Consider the following 14,656-nt stretch of genomic DNA (forward strand, 5'->3'; position numbering starts at 1 on the left):
AGACAATTCTGGGAGTCGTGGACTTCGACCAGCTTCAAAAATAGTTAGTGAAGGCGTTGAGGAAGAGCCACTTGGGGAACTTGTTGTAGAGGATGCACCATCATGTGTTGTATCATTCCACATAAGGAGGTAGAGAATTGTGGCTGAGAATGTCCTCAGCGGGGGCACCAAAATGAGGGCTGAAATGATGAATGGGTTGCCTCTTACCCATCCAACCTCCAATCCTCACTAAGAGAACTAAAGAGGGGCACCACCTAGCCAAAGGGAGAATGGGCTAGGACATCCCTTTTCTCAAAGAGAATCAAGAGAACCAAGACACAAATTTACAAGAGAGAATATATGCACTAGACACCATATTGGAATATAAGAGAGAGAGATGAGAGGAGAGGAAGATAAGAGGAGAAGAGGTAGAAGAAGCTTGCCATTATGCTACATGGAATGAGAAGATGAGAAGAGAGGGAGATAATAGGAGAAGAGGTAGAGGAAGCTTGCCATTATACTACATAATAAAAGAACTTACTCATGGCTTACCTCAAAGAGATGAGGATATTCTAGAATGCTCTCATGGACTTGTCATTGTCCTTCCTCTTCCTCCTTCATTCTCCATGGGCTCTTTATATAGCCTCCATGAGGGATTAGATTAAGCTAATCTTTTTGATTAACATAATCCTAGATGATGCATGGCATCTTTGAAAATATGGAGAATAGTGGATGGGACAAGTCTCCACCTTGGTCATCATGCAAGAAGCCAAGGGTGGTGGTAGACAAAATAGAGAAATGGAGCTAGATTACAAGAGGTGGGTGCCCAAAGCACATTATTATAATATATTTACAAGAAGGATAGAGTGGAAAGTTGGTGTGGTGAAAGAGAGAAGAAAATTGCATGTAGCCAGCAGTTTGCGCCTTCTTAACTTCAAATCTGTGAGGAATTTGAAAAAAGTTTCTTCTGCAACTTTATAGACCAAGTCGAAACCGATCCGGCATCATGAGAATTTTCTTGAAATTCACTTTTTGTTGGGAGTTATTGAGATTATAAAAAACGGCTTCCAAAAGCTACTTTGACTTTAGTCCCCCATATGTATATAAATACATATAAGCATGTGACAAAAGGGGTCCATGCTTGTAAGCTTTTGTGCAAGATCCAAATGACACCATGATGTGGATATTGACTTGTGTGCTAGGGTGAGGTGTCATCTAATGATGGTGATAGATTCCAAATCTTAGTGATGCAGACGGAGCCCATGTGTAGTTGGAGGCTAGTCCTTTGAAAAACCTATGCACTCACTCAACTCCTAGATGTAATCCATTTTCATCTTCACTAAGATAACCATCCCTTTTACCCTTTACATTGACATGCCTCCTAAGAACTTGTTCCCCCCATTTGCTAGAGTTATCATAATCGAGAAACAATGTAGCATACCTAGTGCTTGAAGAGTAAACCCAAAGTGATATGGTAAGCTCTTGATAGGGGATTTGGCCAAATTTTGTGGTAATAATCCGGGTTGTAAAAAACCCGGATCACTACTTGAGAAAACGTAGCACAATATTTCAATCAATGGTAGAAGGGAAGAAAAAACTTTAGTAAAGGGTTGGTAGAAGGGAAATAACTCTACCTACCCCTTAATTCCCGCCAACGGATACTTCCCTCTCTTTTATATAGTCTCCATTCTTTCCTTCAACATCATTTTATCCTTGTTTTGTACTATTATATTCTTGCACTTTGCTGGTCGCCATATCACCTGGACGGCCTGCATCCGCCGTAGTGAAATGAAACTCATGCCAGACAGAGCCCGACTGGTTGCTGGCGATGCCAAATCTGGCGCTTCCAGGCGAACCGTCGGGGGGTGGGGGGTAGAGGGATAGTTGTACAATTACCTGCGTTGTGTAGTACTGGTAAGGGTTCTTCATCTCGATCGAAGACCAAGATCAGATAGCGCACACCGGCACAGGCGGGCTCTGGCGCCCTTGCAGAACTCAAAGGCAACCCTATCAACGTATGCACGTGTAGCCTCTTGCGCCGTGTTGAAGGTGCCCAGCCACATGCGCATGCCTTTGCTGGGGTCTCTTATCTCAGCTGCCCACTTGCCCCACGGCCTTCTCCTCACACCCCTGTATTTGATTCTCCTTTGGGCACCTACTGCCTCATCATTGGGGGGTATCATCACTGATGCCGTGTTGTGTAGCCATAATATTGTTTCTCAGCCTGTGTAGACATGCCTCATTCGAGTAGTCGCTACCCTCCCTTGATAGCTCAGTGAGAGCAGCCTTTCCACTTCCATTTTTGCTGCGCATATATCAAGGGTCGGCACTGTGATACGGTGAGCATGATAAGCCTGGATCACATAAGCTGGAACGCCGGTGCGCCTTCCACGGCAGCGTGCCTGCGGGCTTCTTCCGCCTCTGCTACCTGGACATAAGCCGGACGCCTTCAACAGCAACGTGCCTGCAGGATTCTTCCGCCTCAAAGCCCTACTCCACTTCACGGCCTAATAAGGTTTTTCTAGCTCATTTACTTTGTGTGCATAGCCATTCAAGTCGCCATATATGCCAAGTTAAGTGCCTTTTGGACTCTTATATTTCTACATTCAACTCATGTACATAGTAGGACACATCCATATTCATAATAGCACACTCTTGCACCATGCATTGTCACCTAGGTGTGTTCACTTGCTTGGGGATTTATTCTAGTATTTTAATGACATACACCTCTACTAGGACCACCCTTTCAGTCTACAACCATGTTCTTTCTAAGATTCAAGAGTGTTCCACATGGGTGCTATGTGGGTTTGTAAATGTGGATTAGAGTGTTTTTTATGTGCTTCCCTACTAGTGCCTAAGTCGTTTTCTACTTCGCATATGAAACACTGTACAATACTTTTATTTACTGAAATATGCTTGTTCATTAGACATTCTTGTGTACTATATTTGCAGGCTAAATGTGCATCTCATGCAATGTGTTCTTTCACTAAATATTCTTATACGATACTTGCAGGATGCATTTGCATAACCGAGATTGTTGAATTTGTTGCGACTTGTGGTCCAATTGTCAATTCCATTATTTGAATATGTTTGTCCTTGATATTTTTTTTGTAACTCTTTTTTGTAGAAACACCTCTACTAGGACCATCCTTTTTGTAGAAACACCTCTATTAGAACCAATAAGTACAAGCATATGTCACGTAGCTTGAGAACCAACACCTTCAATAATGTTGAGATCAGTGATATGTTACTCATAGATTCCATTCAATTTTGTGAAAATTTCACAATAGATATTCGTCTTGATGCATGTTTAAGGGTATGTTCATGGAATATTAAAGTTTACCATGAACATAGATATTCGTCTTCATGGAATATTAATATGATTATTTAGCATGTTTAAGGGTATGTTCATGGAATATTAATGCACTCTACTTAAATGGAGTATGCCTTCAAAAGCTAAAAGTAAAAATGGAGCTACCACTAACTTTTCTATATTGCATGAAATTCTATGATATTTTGGAATGAGGAATACTCATGATTTCATTATAGTAAGCATCCTAAAATGATTTGTTTGAGGAGATGTCTAACCATGCTTGGGAGATGTCCTTTGCTTTTTTGAGGAGATGTCTAACCATGTTTTGCGAAAGGATAACTGTTGTGATGGGCCTTTTTGGCCCTAGGGACACGATCTTCCTATCCAAACAGGGGTTATGGTTCTCATGTTTACTTTTTACGCTAGGTTTTCTTGAGTATAAGTTTGTTATAGCAAGTTCCTAGTATCACTTGTTTGAGGAGATGTCTAATCAACAATGTATGTCCTTTCTTGGGAAATGAGCCCACCAATTTGTGTCCTTGATATTTTTTTAAAACTCTTTTTTGTAGAAACACCTCTACTAGGACCACCCTTTCAGCCTACAACCATGTTCCTTCTAAGATTCAAGAGTGTTCCACATGGGTGCTATGTGGGTTTGTAAATGTGGATTAGAGTGTTTTTTATGTGCTTCCCTACTAGTGCCTAAGTCGTTTTCTACTTCGTATCCAAGTGATGTGATGGGTCTTTTTGGCCCAAGGGACACGATCTTCCTATCCAAGTAGGGTTTTGTAATATCTCCTTTGCTTGTTTGAGGAGATGTCTAACCATGTTTTGCGAAAGGATAACTATTGTGATGGGCCTTTTTGGCCCTAGGGACACGATCTTCCTATCCAAACAGGGATTATGGTTCTCATGTTTACTTTTTACGCTAGGTTTTCTTGAGTATAAGTTTGTTATAGCAAGATCCTAGTATCACTTGTTTGAGGAGATGTCTAATCATCCATGTATGTCCTTTCTTGGGAAATGAGCCCACCAATGTGTGCTTCCCTACTAGTGCCTAAGTCATTTTCTACTTCGTATCCAAGTGATGTGTTGGGTCTTTTTGGCCCAAGGGACACGATCTTCCTATCCAAGTAGGGTTTCATAATATCTCCTTTGCTTGTTTGAGGAGATATCTAGCCATGCTTAAAAAAGGATAACTGCGAGAGCAAGATGCAATACATTAGTCCACTTGTACATATCCTGTCTAGAGAAATTGAAGTGCGAGTGTGGACACACAAGTAGATTTGTATAGAACATCTCCTTTGCTCGTTTGAGGAGATGTATAATCATGCTTTGGGAAAGGATAACTATTGTGATGGGCCTTTTTGGCCCTAGGGACACGATCTTCCTATCCATAGATTCATTAGACGTGTCACCACATTTTCTTACACTCAAATAGGGAATAGTTGATGAAATGAAGGGCAATTGTTTAATATAGTGGATAACCATTTAACACGTACATGCTTACGAGTAGACCTCATGTTCTTCAAAGAAATTAAACTATGCCAAATGTGTGCCTCATGTTCTCAAGCATAAGTTTATTATAGTAAGCTCGAAGTATCACTTGTTTGATGAGATGTTTAACCATGCTCGGAAAAGTAAGCTTGAAAACTAAAATTGTTAAGAGATTATATAAAGTTTTAATTGAATGGTGTTCTTATGGCACATATGGCAAGTTCCTCAAGTGATATGAGAAGATGGTCATGCTTATACAAGTGTTCAAAAACTAATCAAGGATGGCAGATGGTTAGTCGAAGTACTTTCTACCATCATAGCCGCCAAGATTTACTTGGTAATATGCATAGGAGAGTTGGTTTACAAAATCCAAACTTGACTATGGCCGAAGATGAGGAACAATTAACTGAAACTATAGATGGGCCCACAGAGAGGAGGCAGGTTTGGTGCAATTGCATTTTATATTGTCATGGTGGAAGATATGTTGTTCCTTCTACCTTTGCTATTCATCAACAATTGAGGTTGAAATATCGAGACTTGGGACTCAAGATAGGATTAACGCCACAATGCAATGATGATATAATAAGTGATGTTCATGATCATGGAGATCATGCATATAGTGACCTAGATGAACATTGTGAGGATAATGCTAACAATGTTGAGCACTTGGAAGAACATGATGAACATATGGATATGCATGAAGACGTTGATCCAAGTAGTGCAAATGTGGATGGTACAGAGTCTTTACTATGCATCCAGATACTTGAGAAAGTAATTGAGTTACACACTCTTTGGGATAAACATAGAATATCTATTATAGCTCAAGATGAAATGCTTCAACTTTTTTTTGGTGATATGGGTGGCCAGAGAGTTGGAAAACGAGATAATGAGCCTTTGAAACCAAGCTTGAGTAAGCTCTTAGTTCAATTGCCTGAGACATGGGATGGGACCTTAGATGGAGTAAGGATTCCTGCATGTTGGGAGCAATTGATTACAATGTACAATGGACTTGGAATGATTCAATCTCAACGCTATAAGATTTGTGGAGGTACACGTGATAATCCTCATGAGATAGAGCTTTTTGAGCCTAGTAGAGAAGATCTGTATGTGGGAAATGTTGAAAAGTGTTCTTGTCCAGGAAATAGAAGACAAAGCATCTTGAAACGTGATTGCTTGATTTGTTCTTCCAAGTGTCCAAGGTGTCAAAAGACATGAAAGGATATGCTTTCATTTGACTATTTACCTATTAAGAATCAACTACAACTTTTAGTAAAAAGTCAAAGCTTTTGCCATGGATTTTTACAAATGTGGCGCCACAAGGAGAGATGGCTTGGACAAGCTCTTTCTATGCATCCAAACTCATCCTTTGAATTTTGGGATGGATAAAAATGTCGTGAGGTCCAAGATTTTTGGAATCCAAATGCTGAGTACGAGCTACCTATCATCTGCCAAAACTCAAGGTGTAATATTGTGTTTTCCACCTTTCCAAGAAAATCAGAAACACTTCAGCATGGATGGAGCGAATCTACCAAGGAGTATATATTTATATGAAATAAGTGTCGTACTTTGAATAAATACCATCGGCAGTTATGCAAGGTACATATTTCACTAGTTATCTTTTCAAAATATGTATACCAAATCTAGTTGTGAACACATAGAATCATACTAGTTATTGCTCTATGCGTATTTGTACTGAATTAATTTTTTATGTAGGGAGAGCCTCGAAACTTTGCTCTACTTCTACATTGGGATGGATTCCAAGCTTCTCGAACAACTCAAAAGGATTGTGGAGCAGTAGAAATTATGATTTCAAACAGTGGCAAAAGGTCTAGGGTTGGGATTATTCCTGTATTATTTTTGCCACTAAGTAGCAAGAAATTGATTCGCAATTCAATCTTTGCATTCGGGATCCTTTTGAGACCATTAATAAAAGAGCTTGAGGAGTTATTCATTGAGGGAGTAAATGTGTTTTATAATTATCCAATTGAACGTATCTTTGATAATTTCGCTCAACAAACACAATTTTGCAAGATACGTGCAATGTTAATGATGGTCATAGGTGATCATCCAGCCCAATGCAAACTTGGAATGTTTAAAGATGGAGGACAATCCTTTTGTCGAAGGGATAAAGCTCAGGCTACCTTGGATAGTAATAACTCATCATTTCAAGGTCGCTATATTTATGATGGAAATAGACATCAAGGTCGGTATCCTCCAGAAAAACATACCATAGAAGGAATGAAAGAAGCACTTTTACAATCCAAAAAAGCATTCACACAGATTGAACGAGAATGTATACTCAAGGAAGTAGGATTATCAGGAGAGTTATAATGTGGAGATTGCATGATCTATATGGTTTCAATTTATCATTGGATTTAGTCTATGATTCAATGCATATTTTTGCATTGAATGTATTCAAAAAATATATAAGTGCTCTTATGCAAGCTACATCCAATGAGACAAAGAGAGAAATAGATGCTTGTGTTGAAAAAGTATATTCCCTCGCTCCACAATCCATTCGAAATGGTCGTTGGCCATCCACTCCAAGCAAATACCATGATATTTTTAAGGCAGAGGAGAATCAAAAGTTCATCCAGTGGTGTTTACCATATATTTTACTAAGAATTTCTGACTTACATAGAGAAATCTATGACTTGGAGATTCTTCTAGTAGATATATCCCATGGGTTTTATAATTATAGTCGCGACAAAGGTTGGTCAAAGGAAAGCATAGAAATGATGCGTTCCTTGCTTCTTTCATGGAGAGTAAGAAAGGAAGAGTCTATGGGGAAAATTCTTCTCCTCTTGAGCATGTTGCAGGTATGAATCTTTATTAATTCAATATATCAATTTCTCATAGCCTCTAATAATGTCTACTAACTTATTTTATTTACAGGGTTTGGAGAAATACTTGATGATGTTTGCAGGCATGGAATGCATGATATCTATTGGTGTTATGAATTTGAACATAAGGTACTAACATATGTTGCTATCAAGACCAATAAAAAAGACATGGAGATATCGTACATTCATTATTATAGAAGAATACTATTTACAGAGGTTTTCTCAATATTACAACAAGACAAGGATAGCCTTTTGCCACATGAGAGGACATTAAAAAGTGTTCATATGTGTTTGTCACTTCCTTCTTGTTTTGAGATAAGGAGTTGTGACAGCACATCATGCCACGCAACACATGAATAAGGAATCTTGGAGGTTTCGTCAGTCAAGAGGGCGAAGGAGCTATGGAGGGAGCTTGAAATAATAAATCAAGATATTGCATGTTGGAGAATGATAAAACAAAAAGGTATAGCAATACGACAAAAGAGAGGAATAATTAGACCACTTATTCAGGAGGAACAAAACTATGTAGAGCACTATTGGTCTCTTGAAGAGAATTCTCTACAATCCCAACATATGACAATGTATAAAAAGTTAGTGTTCAATGGTGATGTTTATAAGCTTGGGGATGATGTAGTAGTTAAAGTTGATGAGCCTAACACTACTGTTGAAAGCATGGGTCATTGGAAGGCTCGTATTACATCATTTTTTTCAGTTCAATGGAATAGAGAGATCATGCTTTTCTTTGCGGCAGAGTATTATAAACAATGTATCACAGTAAAAGATAATAAAGAGTGCTTACTTATCGAACCAACTACAGGAATGAGTGTGTTACAAAGAGAACGTCTTCCATTTGACTGGGATTGTGTAAGGTCTGTAAGCTCATTATTGCACAAGTGTATGCTTCTCCCTTTCACTAATAAGCTTATCGCTTATGAAATAAAAGATCTCTCACCCAGGACAAGACTGCTTCAAGTAGGTGAAGTTGGATGTATTCCTCCATGGCTATAGAAGAATGATATTGTGTTGGCATATATGGATATGAATAACAATTTAACCAAACATGCGATGGTACGTGAAGTGGATAGAGAAAAAAAAGAATGCAAATTAGCATGGTTGGAGAAAGATCACAATCAAAATAACTTATGGAAAGTTTCTATGGAGGATAACTGCACGAGGGACTGGAATTGTTGTATCACAATAATACATGGATGGTTGATAAGGAAAAGGAGGAGAGCAATATTACCCTCTAGAGAATTATGTGATTTTCCAGTGTCATGGATATCCTAAATTTATGCAAAAAAGACATGTCTATATAGACTATATACATGCTTATAAATGTAAGTATTTTTTATAACATTTATTTTATTAGATCAATCCAAGTTTCATATATCTCTAAAACTAATATTTACCATTTTATGAATGATTACTATCTTAAATATTATGTTTATTTGACTTGTATGTTTTTTTTTTCAGGTTATATTTTACGATGGTGTCTAATGAAGTCATGGCTGTAGATACACCAACATATGAGCATATATTTTTGCCTCCGCCATCAAACAATTGCAATCCTAATAAGAAATATGGAAGAAAATATCTCATAGCATATTGTTGTAGTACACAAAACCAAATTTATTGTGCAAATCAAGCTACTGTAAGACGTTGGGTGAAATATGTGGAAGAAAAGTATAAAGATCTGCAACATAAGCTTGACTTGCAACAAGAGATAAAAGATTACATTGAGTCTAAACATCATGAGATTAAGCCACTTGAGTTTCCAAGGGCAACTTATATTTGGAGAAAAGAAGACATCTACCTATATTTCCTTCGAAATATGCAAACAAATAGAAAATTCAAGAAACAAAAGATGAGACACTTATCAGAGAGCTCCTCTATGGTACACTCTTTTACATGTATTAGAACTTACTTTACTTTTTATACTCCTTACAATTCAATGTCTTTTACAGAAATCGACTACTTCTATAGTTGGAGAGGATGCTAAAGATGATCAAGAAGTTCAACAGGTTTATTTCAAAAAATTTATTTTCATTTTAGAGTGATGTTTTTTTAAATTATGATTTGGTTTACATAAATGTACTGACATAAATTGCACTTTTTTGTTATATTAAAAAAAAAAACATTGCAGCAATCCCAAGCTTTTAACAATGAAGAAAATGAGAGTTTGGATCATAATGCATGTGGCACAATAGAGGTTTGTCAATAAAACTATGATATGCACATCATTGATCATTACTTTTTGGAATATTTATGTTTTTTATTTGAATACTGAGTTTTCTTTCAAACAAGATGGACATAGAGGATGTTTATCGTCCAAAACTACCTTCACATACATAAGACGATTCAAATCACACAAAAAATGACGATAATTTTGATACGGTGAGCATGATATTTATAATTATTTTTAATAAAAACTTTGGATAATTTTACTAACATGTTTCTTTTTTTTTAAAGGATGACATGCTCAAGAATTATAAATCCTTTACCGACGTTCTTGTACATGCTACACAGGTTAGTTATTTTCAATGCTTTGTAAAAATTAAATATTAATATATATCATATTATAATTTAATAATATTATTTTTCAAAAATTATAGATTGAGGAGAACACTATGTTGGCAAATAATGTTATAGTTCTAAATCGAAAAAGCAAGCGAATCCCAAAGGTACTAAGATATTTCTCTTTCTTTTTATCTCTATAGTTTGTATTAAATATTATCTTTGTTTAATCAATTTATTTTTATCTTATAGTGGAGTGAAAAGATGAAAGATAACATGAAGGAAATGAAGAAAAAAGCTTCAAGGGATATAGAGAATCATAATAAATCCAATGTATTTTGAGTATATCTTAAGATAAACATGGATGTCTTTATTTTGGTAATTTAACCCTTTTATGATGCTTAATAGGGGATTGAAAACTCCAATGTGCGGCTAGCTAGGAGCCATGCTAAGACACTTGATAAATGCCAATCCTCTCACGTTATATGTGTTGTGTTTATTTAGTATATGTGTGTATTGCTAAATATGTAAATATAAATTGTTTTTACTAAAATCATTTTTTTGGAATTGCAGAGTATGTTGAGTGAGGTGGATGAAGAAACGATCTTGTTAGAATACTTGGATATTGCTACGGTGGATGAGCTATATACATCATTAAAATCCACTTTTAACATCATTAAGAGAGATCCCACTTTCACTACAAATCGTACAGAGCATAATGTGGATGCCATGAGAAAGGCTATAGTACAATGGCTGGTGGTTCAAAAACGAGTTATAATCAAAGATACAATCATTGGAAGTTTAAGCCTAGATGATGTTAATGTAGTAGAATAGGGACAATTTGGATTTCACATTATAGTATGCCACTTTTGTATTGTGGACATTGGCAAAAAAATCTATTATTCACTTTTACTTTATTAAAATCACTTTTAAAATAAAGTATTCTTCTATTATTATTTATATCAAAGATATAAAAATGTCATTCTATGAGATTTTGTTATATCATTATATGCCTCCTATATGCTAAGTTGTATGATAAAGTTACTACATAGATGTTATATGTTATAATTTCATATATGGTAACTTTTTCGATGAAGTTATTATATAGATTATTTCTATTTATGAAGTTACTATATAGTAAATTTTTTAAAAAGTTACTATATAGATAGTTATGATAATCAACTTCCTATATAGTAAGCTAACCAAAAAAAGCTTTCTATATAGTAAATTAACTGGAAAAATCTTTCTATATTGGAAACTATCTTTCTAGATTGGCAATCTAGTAAAGTTTGATTTTTCCTATATTAGACTCTTTCTAATTATGTGGAAATCTAACTATAAAATTCTCTTTTTTTTCCTATATTGTAAATGGTTTAGAGTTTCTTGCGCATAAAGCTTCCAATTCCTCTTGTGCTCATGGCCGTCATCATCTTCATGCGGGTGGCTGACGACATGTTTTCTCATGCAACAAGGCATATGCTATCGCTTTCTCACGCTCTATTGCAACATCCTACTTTTGCTGGAGCTTGTGTTGCGATTCTTCTGCAGACTGTGTACTATTGTCCTGGTTGCCTTGGTGGCTAGTTTTCTTGCTTGAGAATCTGTTCTTCATGTTGAACACATGATTAGGAAGAATATTTATTATTAGAGAGCCACACAGGCATCAAGTTTCAAGGTGGCGGACCCTCTCACTTGAGCATTTTTTAGCCTTCTCTTTCTATGGCCCCCTCTGAAGCCTGGCTTCGCTCCCTCCCTTTTAAGCTTGACGGCCATGCTAGGAATCGTCTTCCTCTCCTTCCGAATCTGGAGCACGCAACTACCAAAAAGTAAAGAGCCAACTTCGCGTCAATGTGTGTGTCATCCTTTCTCCCCGATCAATGTCGCCTTCCTGTCATCTGTGATCAATACTTCAAGCCATCCAATCCGCGATCAATGTCGTCGTCTTTGCCAAGAAATTGTCAAATGCCATCAACTTGCCTACTTCTAAACAATACGCCCTTCATCAACGTATTAGAACTGTTGTCAATGGACACAATAATGTTGATCGGTATAACTTTGAAGTACTAGGCGACCATGAAGATCCAAAGCCCTCATACCCTCCTTGCTCACAAATCCATTTCGATTGCTTCCATAGAAGCAATTGAAGAAACATACATTGGTGCTAATCATGAAGAATATGACCATAAAGTTGATGGGTACGTCATCCTCAAATTGTTCCCTAAAGCATCCATATACTTTTCAATAATGGATGATGAGGTGCCTAAGAAAACAAATTACATTCCTTGATGATCACCAAAATTGTTAGTTTTATAAATGCACTTAAACTCCAATGTTTGAAGTCTCCCAGGTACCACAAACCATCTTATGAAGGATGAATATTTTGCCTCAAGATTTCATGCATAGTATATTTGACATGCACCCTTTCTTCAAAGTAGCCCTACCCATTTCCTTAGCATTTAAGGGCACAAGTACTAAACAACTGTATCTTTGAGGTTGTTAACCCATATTATGATAACAAGCTTGAATAATAATGGAAATGATAACTCCAAAGAACCAATGAATCAAGTAAACAAAACTAGATGAAAATCCATCCACGCCAACAAGACAATCTTGGAGAATTTTCCATAAGTAAGATATGGAAGTCAATATAAGGATTTTAGCGAATAGCCACAGTCATTTCTGACGCAAATTACGGGTGTCGCTATTTGCGACATAAATAGCAATGGTACCCAAACAAAAAAAGCGAGCCGAAATCCGAGCGCAGCATTTTGTGCGAAAGAGTGGGAGAGGGAGTGAAAGAGAGAGCGAACTGTATCGTGTGTTTGAGAGGGAGAGGAAGAGAAAGAGAGAAAGAGGGAGAAGGAGAACATCTCACGGCCGCCGATGCCCTTCGCGAAGAAGAGAGGAAGTGCACAAAGAGTGAAGAGGAGCCACCGTCGTGAAGAGGAGCTGCTAAATCCATTTTCAAACCTTTGCGGTGAGTGCATTGCTCCCTCTTGGTTTGTTTTTGTTTTTTTTCTTTTTCTTTTACTTGTTTTTGTTAAAAATGATGTATATTGAGAGAGAAAGAGAGGAAACGAGAGAGAGAGAGGAAGAGAGAAAAAGAAAGAAAGAATGAGAGAGAGGGAAAATAAACATGAAACATAATAAAGAGAGAGAGAGAGAGAGGAGAATGAATGGATAAAAAACAAAGAGAGTGTAAGATCTTGTTCTTTAATTTCTTCTTTTCTTGTTTGTAGGAGTAGTAGTTCTTTAATTTCTTCTTTTGTTATTTGTAGTGGTAGTAGTAGTTGTGGTGGTAGTAATAGTAGTAGTAGTAGTTCTTTAATTTCTTCTTTTCTTGTTTGTAATGGTAGTGGTAGTGGTAGTGGTAGTTCTTTAATTTTTTCTTTTCTTCTTTTTTGTTGTTGTTGTAGTAGTAGCAGTAGTAGTAGTAGAAGAAGAAGAGAGAGAGGGAGAGAGAAAGAGATGTTTTGTTAAAGATGCACCTTGGGTGTGTTTAACGCTTCGAGAAGATGAGTAGTAGTAGTAGGAGTGGTGGTGGTGGTGGTGGTGGTGGTGGTGGTAGTAGTAGTAGTAGTAGTAGTAGTAGTAGTAGTAGTAGTAGTAGTAGTAGTAGTAGTAGTAGTAGTAGTAGTAGTAGTAGTAGTAGTAGTAGTAGTAGTAGTAGTAGTAGTTGTAGTAGTAGTAGAGAGAGAGAGGTTTTGTTAAAGGTGCACCTTTGGTGTGTCTAAGAAAGCGAGTACTAGTAGTAGTAGTGGTCCAGTGCAATCCCATGGAACAGGAAACACTCCGAAATAGAGTAGCTACTTCCTCGTCCCCATGCATAGCATATTAGACTTTACATATTGTAGGCCCACAGGTGGAGACTTTACATACATTAATTTTGTTGAGTTACAAGAGAAGAAATCCCTTCTCAAACAATTTAAGAAAGAAAAAAAGAATGATAACAAAAACAAATTGTTTGTTGTAACATAGACCAAATGGAAAACGATGAAGGCCATGATGTTCAAGCTCTTGATGTGTATCTTAATCAATGTGTCCCATGTCCTTGCTCTCAATGTAAGTTGGCAATTAGACGAAAACGTCGATTGTCTATGGAACAGTATGACACTTTGACAAGTTTCAATCAGAGATCATTGATAAGGTGATCTTAGGTTTTAAGCAAATGGTAAGAAAAGTGTATATCAATCATGCATTGTGTTTGTAAACTAATTGAATATCATATACAAAAACATTGGATGTGGCCATAAAATTTATTACAGGGAGGTGATATCTCATCCCAAGGAGGAGTGCAGCCTTTGTGCCCAATTAGAAGAGTTCGTGGGCATGTGATGGATGGAGTGCTTGAGCCAATCCACCACTTGGATCAAGGTACTACCCAATCTATACCATCAATACCAGAGGAGACATGGAGCCTTCCAGAATTTCCTACAATCTTGGAGCCTCAAATGGAGGCAATGATCGATGGATTGATACCTATTGATATCGAGATATCTGATCCGCTTAG

Source organism: Lygodium microphyllum, chromosome 1, assembly GCF_053477565.2.
Source record: "Lygodium microphyllum isolate KBCC chromosome 1, Lygodium_microphyllum_v1.1.10, whole genome shotgun sequence".
In the NCBI taxonomy this organism is placed as follows: Eukaryota; Viridiplantae; Streptophyta; class Polypodiopsida; order Schizaeales; family Lygodiaceae; genus Lygodium; species Lygodium microphyllum.